Raw genomic sequence first — 9,207 nt, 5'->3', positions numbered from 1 at the left:
TGCTTCTCACAACAGCCTTGGGAGGCTGCTGGCTGTCATGCCAGTTGTGAAGGTGAGGAAACAGGCCCAGAGAAGAGCTGTCCAAGGACTTACCAGGCAGCCCCATGGGGATTAGAACCCAGGTGTCCTCAAGGCCAATCCCATGACTTTTCTACCTCATTTACTGCTTGAAGCCTTTTCCCAAGTCTCTTATTTACCCTGCAAATGGCCCACTTCTGTGAGCTCACGGTGCCTCCTGTCCGGCCGTCCCTCCCTGCCCGTCTCGCCCCATCCTATCTAGGATGATCCACCAGGCTGACGGGGAGTCTGTTCATTTTCTTAGCTGTAGAAGTGAGCCCCCTGGTGGTGGGAACCAAGACGCACTCACCTGTGGACTCGGGGTCCCAACCAGGCTAGGGCTAGAGTTCATTCTGTAACCGTGCTCAGGTAGAGGCTGGGAGCACAAGGAGGAACAGATATGAGAGAGCTGGTTGGGGAGTTAGCGTCACGTGTCTAGGGCTTCAGGCACTGCTGCCTTTGCCACCCCTCCCCAACCCCATCTGTGCTTCTACCCCAGAGGCCAGCAACCTCTACATCGGACAGGAAATGATATCCCCTGGACCCAGGCTTTCTAGCCAAACATCTCAGGAGAGAAGGCGAAAGCATGGTCGGGGGTGGCCCCTCCCAGGCTGAGTCTTTTCAAGGGTTGCAGATAGCCAGGGGAGCATGGTCCCTGTAAGCCGGGGCCATTACAGAAGTCCAGGGTGACTAGGGCTGGAAGGACCCTAGCGGAGCATAAAGTCTGAACCCTTGCCCCTATTTCACTAGAAAGGGACTTGCCTAGGGTCACACAACTTGTGAGGGGGCAGGCTGGCCTCCCCAGGCTCCCATACAGGCAGGTTGCAACCCTGAATTCCTATGAAGAACCCCAGGCTGAGTTCTGTGTTATTATCTCTCTGCCACAAGGACTTCCGCGTAATGCTCCTGGAAGGGCAGCTGCCTTGGGGGCCTTGGGCCAGATCCATAGAGACACCTAAGCCTGGCCAGTGTCTGTTTGAGATCAAACAGACCAGCTGGTCTATGCAGCCAGGAGCACAGTGTCTTTCCTGCTCCAACCCTGCAGGGCAGAGAAAGCTGGCATATCTAGGCCTTGGCTCAGGGTACCCAGGGCCCCACAGCCTTATCCCTGCTTGGAAGGTCAAGGCTAAGAGCCGAGATCTCTCCTGGCAGTCCATTTGCTTGCAGGGACTGCTGGGTGCTGGGCCTCCCAAGATCACAGCCCTGGCCCTCTGTGGGTAGAGACTACCCATCTTTACAAGGGGGCTCCTGGAGACACCACCCCATGGCCTTCTTGGGAGCTGGGAAAGTGACCACAGGGGAAGGGAGGGAGTCCCCCTGGCCAGCTGTTTGGAGAGGCCCAGCCCTGTGGAGCCCTGAGAGAGAGAGAAAGAGAGAGCTGCCTGGTGCTCCCTCTGACAGCCCCCAGAGCTGCTGACCCTCTCCTGCTGACCCTGACGGCCCCTTGCCAGGCCCTGGCCTCCCCAGCCCCACGTACCTGCAGCAGCCTGAGGAGAGGCCACTGAGAGAGCCAGCAGTTGGAGTCAGAGGACGGGCAGTGGACAAGAGAGCCTCTCTCTGTTCTCCCAACAAGGGCCAAAGTGTCTGTGCCTGGCGCCGGCCTGGCCCCAGCTCCAAACTCCCGGCAGCAGCGAGGTGGCTGTTGATGTCATGCAGGACCCAGCAGAGCTTAAGATGGGACCAGAGACCTCTGTTCTCTTGGGGACATCGCCTTCCCCTGGGGGGTGGGCAACAGCTGCAGGAGAGCCCTGGAGACTCTTGGGGCTTGTTAGAATGTGTGTGAGCATATGGGTCAGGGTGTGTGTGTGTGTGTGATGTGTGTGTGCAGGCGTTTCGTGCATAGATGCGCTTCTGTTTGTCGGTGTGTCAGTGTGTCCCTGGATGTCACAGTATTCGTGCCAGTGTGTGTCTATGTGGAGATGACTGCATGTGCTGCTGTTAGTGTGTGTCATGTGACCACAGTTGTATAGCTGTCATGGTATCATTGCATCCCTGACTGTATTCTCAGTATGTGCTTATGTATGTGCTTTAGGGAGTCTCTGTGTAGTGTGTCAACATGTCAGTGTGTATCTTTATATATGTTAACGTGCTTGTGTGTGTATGAGTGAGTCTGCATGTGGGTGTGTACATGTGTGCCTACTGATACATGTGTGGTAGGTACAGTGTAACCACCTGTGTGTCATTGTGTCTGTATCCATATTGGTGGATATTGGTAAATCTCGTGTGTGTGTGTGTGTGTGTGTGTGTGTGTGTGTGTGTGTGTGTGTAGGGGATCTGTCTGTAAGAAGATATCCTCCCTGGGGCCTATCCAGGCCCAGTGTAGACCATCTGGGGCTGAAGATGAGGTCCTGTGACATTAACCACGGCAGCTGAGAGCCCTTTGCCTCTCAGGAACCCGCAGGTGTTCCAGAGGAACCTGGCGCCCAGGTGTCCGGCTCAGCCCAGCTGGCCTTGGTCTTTGACTGCCAGGCACTTGGCCTTTCTCTGCTGGCCCCTCCAGGGCTCTGGCCTGCTGTCCCCAGGGCAGGGTGGCTGTCTGGCTGGGGAAGAGGCAGGAAACATGGTCCCAGCCGGCATCTTAGCTCATGAAGTTTTTGCTGCCTGATGTGATCATCAGATACTCACGGGGTCCTTCCTCTCCCCTGGAGCTCCTGAGGGGTGTTCTGGGGAATGAAGGAGTTGACAGAGCCTGACACAGCCCCTGGCCTTCTGGAACTTTCTGTGTGGCTACCATATGCCACACCCAGATCTCTGCAGTTCACCACAGTGGAAGAATTCATGGGGCTGGGGCCAAGAGGGTTGGCCAGGGAGGGACCTGAGCCCGGTGATCTTAGGGGTTCTCTGTGGGTTCTGAGGCACAGGGTGCCTGGGGGTGTCAACCAAGAAAAACCCCGAATGAACAATATCAGAGCCTTCCATCTTCCGACAAAATAGAAAATGTTGAACCAATACACAGATGGGCAGGATGTCATGTTGACAAAACACATACCCAGAACAAGGACATTTCTTTTCCATAACAAGCCCTTGATGGGGCCTTCGCTCAGCAGCACTGTTTAGAACAGGAAAACAATAGCGATAATAATAATAACCTAAATGTTCCACCCCAGGGCCCTTCGGAATAGCACCTGCTGTAATAGCTCCCTCTTGATCTTACATCCCCCCTAGACACTGTCTATTTCTCTGTTCCTCTTCTTGGTTAAACTCCTTGAAAGAGTTGTCTGAACTCAGTCTCCTTGCCTTTTCCTTTTCTCTCTTAAACCCATTACAAAGAGGCTTTCAACCCCACACGCCACCAAAACAGTGGGCCAGTGACCTCCGTGTGCCAGAGCCAGCGATGAATCCTTCATCCTCCTCTCACTCATCCTCTCAGAAGGCGTTGACACACCGGCTTCTCCCACTTGGCTTCAGGAGCTCCTGGTTTTCCTCCTACCACACTGACTGCTTTCCCTCCATCTTTCTGTTGGATTCTCCTCCTCTGTTTGCCCTTAAACACTGGCCTGACCCAGGGCTTAGCCCTTGGACCTCTATCTACACGTGTCCCCTAGTGGATCTCAACCAGTTTAATGGCATTAAGTACCAACTATACTTGACGATTCCCAAATGTGTCTCTCTCTCTAGTCCTGATTCTCTCTTGAATTCTTGAATTTTAAACCTAACTGCTTCCTCGACGCTTCATTAGTTAGATACTCAGAGGCACCTCAATTGCAACATGCCCAAAACAAAGAAGTGTGCACTCACATTCCTTCCACTCTGCCCTAGCCTGCTCCTTCCACCTCAGTGATGGCCACTACCACCGACTCAGAAGTTCAAGCCGACAACTTGGAATTCATTCTAGAAACCTGGCACCCTCACCCCACTTCCACTCCACCATGCAGTCCCACCAGACTCTACCTTCCAAGTACATCCAGAAATCCCGGCTGCTCACCACCGCTGCTGCAACCACCCTGCCTCAGGCACCAGCGTCAGTGCATGGATTACTGCAACAGCTTCCCTTCTGACTCTCTGATTTACTCACTACAATCTTTCTCCACCAAAAGCCAGAGTGACTCTTAATATGTAAATCAGATCATGTGACCTTGTTGTTCAAGACTCCAGTGACTGGCTATCACATGTAGGGTCGAAGTTCAGAGTGTTTACTATGATCGAGGAGATTCCATCCGAGCTGGCTCCGTCCCCATCTCCACCTTGTCTCCACTGCTGTCCCTCTCACGACCCTCCAGCCTCTCCAGCTTTCCTGCTGTCCCTCAGACACAGAGTGCCCTCTGGCCTCCTGCCCGTGGCGTTTACTTTTTCCCCTCTTTCTAGAATGCTCTTCCCCGAGATATCTGCATAGCTGGCTTCCACTAACGACACTGAGGTGTCTGCTCAAATGTGACCTCTGAGGCAGGCGTTTTCTGATTACCAATGACCGACTGTCCTGGTTTGTCTGGGACTTAAAGGGTTTCCCGAGAGGTGGGACTTTGAGTGTCAAAACCAGTACAGTCCTGGACGAACCAGGATGGCTGGTTACTGCAAACCCAGCCCCGTTCATTCCTTATCTACTTTTTCTGCTTTATATTTTACTTCATAACACTTATCCCTCCACCTTCTCATGCAGCTCTTCATCGTCTGTTTCAAATGAGAACATCAGCGCCCTGAGGGCATAGACTCCTCTTATTCACCATTGAATGCCCAGCAGCTAGAATGGGGCCTGGAACACAGTCGGTGCTCAGTACATATTTGACTAGTGAATCAAGGGAGGAATTGATAAGATAAATGACAGGACATGTATAAAATGGAAAATTACCCAACAACAAATAAAAACGATATACAAGCCTACGTAAATCGAAACAGGAACACAGATGCACTACGGTGTCAAGCAGAAAAAGCAGGTCTCAAAATGGCAGGTGTGCCAGGGCTACCATCTTTGTTAAGGGACAAAAAAGACCTGTATGCACACGTGCATTGGTGCACAGCCCCAGAAAGAAGGCTGTAGGGCCATGACCCAAGCGACCCAAGGTGGGTTAGGTTATTTTGTATCTTTGTACCATCGTGTAAAGTTTCTCGCGGTGTTGCCATCCACACAATACTTAGGTATTGAGATGTGGCGGGAACTTTGACATGGTCATTGCCCACCATCACTCTCCCCATCACCTTGACCGTGACTCCCACACCTGAGCAGCTCTCTAAGGCTCCTAAGGCTTCTTGCTCCCTTCTCTGCAACCTGCTCCTGTTGTCCCATTTGTCTTCACGCTACTGCAATTGATTCACTTACATGCCTGCCCGCCCAATGCAGGCCAATGACATATCAATGACAGTGCATACCAAGTGCCAGCTTGATCGGATCTTGTTCCCACCACGTCATGGGGTAGGAACTATCATCATCCCTGTTTGAAGGAGGAGGGACACTGAGGCTTGGGGAGGTAAAGCGGCTGGATCGAGCCACATAGCTAGTCAATGATAGAAATGGGATTTGAACACAGGCAGCGTGACTCCAAAGCCCAGGGCCTGGAATGTCAGGAAGATGTTAGGAATTTAGAAAAGGCAGGCATGAAGTCAGTGCAGTGGGATGGAAGTGGAGATGCAAATTGGTTAGTTAGGAAGGAAGAAAATTAGGCAAAACTGAGATGGCAGAGAGCTAGTTAAGAGGGAAGGCAGGAAGGAAAGAAAGGAGGGAAAAGAAGTTAGGAGGCAAGAAAAGTAGGAAAGAAGGAAGGGGGGAGAGGAGAGTTAGGAAGAAAAAAGGGAATTGGAAAGGAGGGTGTTAGGAAGGAAAGGAAGTAAATAGGTAGCTAGGAAGGAAGTTAGCTAAGGTAACCAGTTGGTCAGTTTGGCAGACCAACGGGCTAGCAGGCAGGTGTCTGCTGACAGCTGAGCCTCTCACCTGAAAACTCTTGGGTCCCAGCTCAGATCCTGGGGAGCAGCCCCTAGCACAGCTCTGCCCTCCTGTCTCTCTGCATGTTCCCCCCAATCCTGAATTGCTGGAACAACCTTTCCAGCCAGGAGCGACCTGTCACCCACTCGCTCAGGCTCCCAAACCAGCTCAAGTTCAACCTCCCGTCCTGCCAGCTGGGACCTGGCTGCAGGGCTTTCCGGTTACTAATTAACTGCTGGACCTGAATCACGATGTGGGCTGCACCCACTGGCTCCTCCGCGGGCCCTGCCCTGGGGACCCTCTGAACTTTTAAAAGCGACTGCACAACTTCAGTTGTGTGACCTTGGGCAAGTTGACTTCACCTCCCGGAGCCACACGGGAATTGGTGATGATGGTGCGTGTCTTGCTTCACAGGGAAGGTCGCATTTCTATGCTAAGAAATCTCACCCTCACCCTCTCATGTCCAGCTCAAATGCTGACTCACCCACGTAGCCTTCTCTGATTCCATCAGCTGAATCACTTTTCCTTTCTCTTAGAGCCTGGAGAAGGCTCTAATGGATTGTCTCATACAACCCTCCCCTCTTCCCTGTCCCTGAAGGGACCACCAGCCTCAGTGGTTAACCCTTTTTGTGAACACCTCCAGGGAGGGGCAGCTCATGCCCTCCTGAGCCAGCCTCAGGCCTGACACCTCTGGCACTCTCTTGTGTTGAGCCAAAGCCTGCCACCCAGAGCTCTCCTGCTCTGGCACTGCCAGGGCACCGTCCTGGGAAGAGTACCATGGCTGAGCTGAGACCCAGGCCCCGCTCTGCCCTTCGGAGACCTCAGGAACCCGGGCTCAGCTCTCCCCAGCTTGCATGGAAGGAAGGCTTTCCCTAATTAATCTAAAGCTGCCCAGACTGAGGGTTCTAACTCAGGGCAAGGTCAAGGCCTGGCCTGCTGAGAAAAGCTCCACCCACCCAGTGACCCCTCCTCAGTAGGTAACTCAGGGTCTGACTGCCATGCTGCTTCCTCCATTGACTTTTCATTAAAATGTCAACAACTTCCGAATCAGTGCTTTAAAAACTGGATGATGTAATGTGCTCTGGAGAAGCCCTGCATGCCCCACTCCTCACCTTCACCACTCCACCCATCAGCGTGGGACTGTCCCTTCGCCCAAAGAGGGGCAGCGGCGGGCCAAGTGCAGCAATCAAATCACAGCCCCAGGTCTGCCTTCACCAAGCAAATCACAGCCCCAGGTCCTGCCTCTTTCCAGAGCCATCACTGTTTGTGTTCCACCACGTTCTTCCTCCCCTGCCCTCCCAAAGCCGGTTTTAAAAAAACCCACATGATGGTATTGCATAAATCAAAGAATTCCAACGTACCGAAGAATGTGAAATAAAAACTGGAAGTTTCTCCTCCAACCCATCTTCTAAGGGTTGTATGGTTTTATAGCTCTTATATTTAGGTCATCGATCCATTTTGAGTTCATTTCCAACTTTTTTTTTTTTTTACATGTGGAAATACGGTTGTCCCAGCACCATTTCTTGAAGAGACTGTTCTTTCCCCCATTGAATGGACTTAACACTCTTCTCAAAACTCAACTGGCCATACATGTATGGGTTTATTTCTGGACTCTCAATTCTATTCTATTGGTCTTTATGCCAGTCTTACACTGTTTTGATTACTTTATCTTTGCAGTAAGTTTTGAAAGCAGGAAGCCTGAGTCCTCCAACTTTGTTCTTTTTCAAGACTGTTTTGGGTTTTGGGGGGCCCCTTGCAATTCCATAGGAATATGAGGATCAGCTTTTCTATTCCTGCGAAAAAGGCCATTGGAATTTTGATAGGATTTGCATGGAATCTGTAGATCATTTTGAGTAGTATGGACACTTTAACAATATGAAGTCTTCCTACCCATGAACAACGGTGTCTTTCCATATATTTAGGCCTTGTTTAATTTCTTTCAGTAATGTTTAGTAGCTTTCAGCACAGGTCTTTCATTTCCTTGTGTAAATGTATTCCTAGGTATAACATTTTATTCCTTTAGATGCTATTGTAAGTGGAATTATTTTCTTAACTTTTTAAAAAGTTTTTCTGGTATATAGAAACACAAGAGATTTTTGCATGTTGGTCTTACACCCCACAACTTTATTTACTAGCTCTAGCAGCTTTCTTGTGCATTCTTTATATATAAGATCATGTCAGCTACGAAGAGAGATAGTAATTACTTCTTTCTTTCCAATTTGGGTGACTTTTCTTTTTCTTATCTAATTGCTCTGACTACAATTTCCAGTCCAATACTGAACAGCAGAAGTTAAAATGGGCTTCCTTGTCTTCTTCCTGATCTGAGAGAGAAAGCTTTCAGTCTTCTACCATTGAGTGCGATGTTTGAGGGTTTTTTGTTTGTTTGTTGTTTGTAGATGCCCTGTTCCTAGTTTTCTGCTTCTATGGTAAAACCGTGTTGTATTTTGTCAAATGCCTTTTCTGTATCAATTGAGATGATCGTGTTTTCTCCCCTCTCATTCTAGTAGTGTGGCGTGATACATAGACGGACTGTCCTATGTTGAACTGCCTGGGTATTCCTGGGGGTCTTTCTCTTTTTTTTTACTTCCTCTCTCATTTTGATGGAGCACATCCTCCAATGGCTTTCAGAGGGAAAGTGCACAGGAGGTAAAAGCTTGAAACCCAGTATATTTGAAAATGTTCTGCCTTCACATTTCATTGACCACTTGGCTGGGCACAGAATTCTAGAACGGGAATCATCTTCTTCTGGAACTGTGAAGACATTGCTCCACTCTCTTGCTTCCGGCATTGCTATTATGAAGTTCAATGCTATTATGACTCCTGTTCCTTTGGGTGGCGCCTGTTTTATTACCTCTGAAAGCTTTTAGATCTTTTCTTTAGTCTCATTATTCTGATATCTCACAATAATGTAGTTTGGTGTCATTCCTTTTACATCTATTGTGCTGGGCATTCAGTGTGACCTTTCAGTTTGGAGACTAGTGTCTCTCAATTCTGTGAAATTTCCTTTTTTATAGTTTGTTTTATATACTTTGTTTTCTCTGGTCTCTGTTATTGGCATTCCTATGAGTTGTATATTGAACCTCCAGCTAGTCCTCTAATTTTCTTATTCTTTCCCATTTTTTCATTTCTTTTTTTATTCTACTTTCTGGGCAATATTCCCAATTTTATCTTTCACTTTTGTCGAATTATTTTACTGGTGCAATCACATTTTAAATTCCCAAAAGTCCTTTCTTGTCTCTCAACGTTGCCTTTTGTTTATAGCAGCCATGGCTGGTAGAGGATTTCGCTTCTGACAA

General features: G+C 49.5%; 1 long non-coding RNA gene across 3 annotated transcripts; it reads right to left on the bottom strand.

Moving 5' to 3' along the window:
* Positions 1-343: 343 nt before the first annotated feature.
* Positions 344-6,093, bottom strand: LOC109379956 (uncharacterized). 3 transcript variants are annotated; one of them, XR_002123321.1, is made up of 3 exons: positions 5,921-6,093; positions 1,535-1,774; positions 344-433 (listed from the first exon to the last, which is right to left on the bottom strand). It is a non-coding gene; the product is annotated as an uncharacterized LOC109379956 (long non-coding RNA). The 3 variants fall into 3 exon arrangements; XR_002123320.1 differs by lacking the exon at positions 5,921-6,093 and adding an exon at positions 3,949-5,748; XR_002123322.1 differs by lacking the exon at positions 5,921-6,093 and adding an exon at positions 3,949-5,747 and having other exon boundaries at positions 1,535-1,725.
* Between the last annotated feature and the right edge of the window lie 3,114 nt (positions 6,094-9,207).

This window comes from Hipposideros armiger, unplaced genomic scaffold (genome assembly GCF_001890085.2).
Source record: "Hipposideros armiger isolate ML-2016 unplaced genomic scaffold, ASM189008v1 scaffold_31, whole genome shotgun sequence".
Taxonomy (NCBI): Eukaryota; Metazoa; Chordata; class Mammalia; order Chiroptera; family Hipposideridae; genus Hipposideros; species Hipposideros armiger.
Note: the sequence above shows the minus strand (reverse complement) of the source record. Positions and strands in the feature narration are given on the sequence as shown.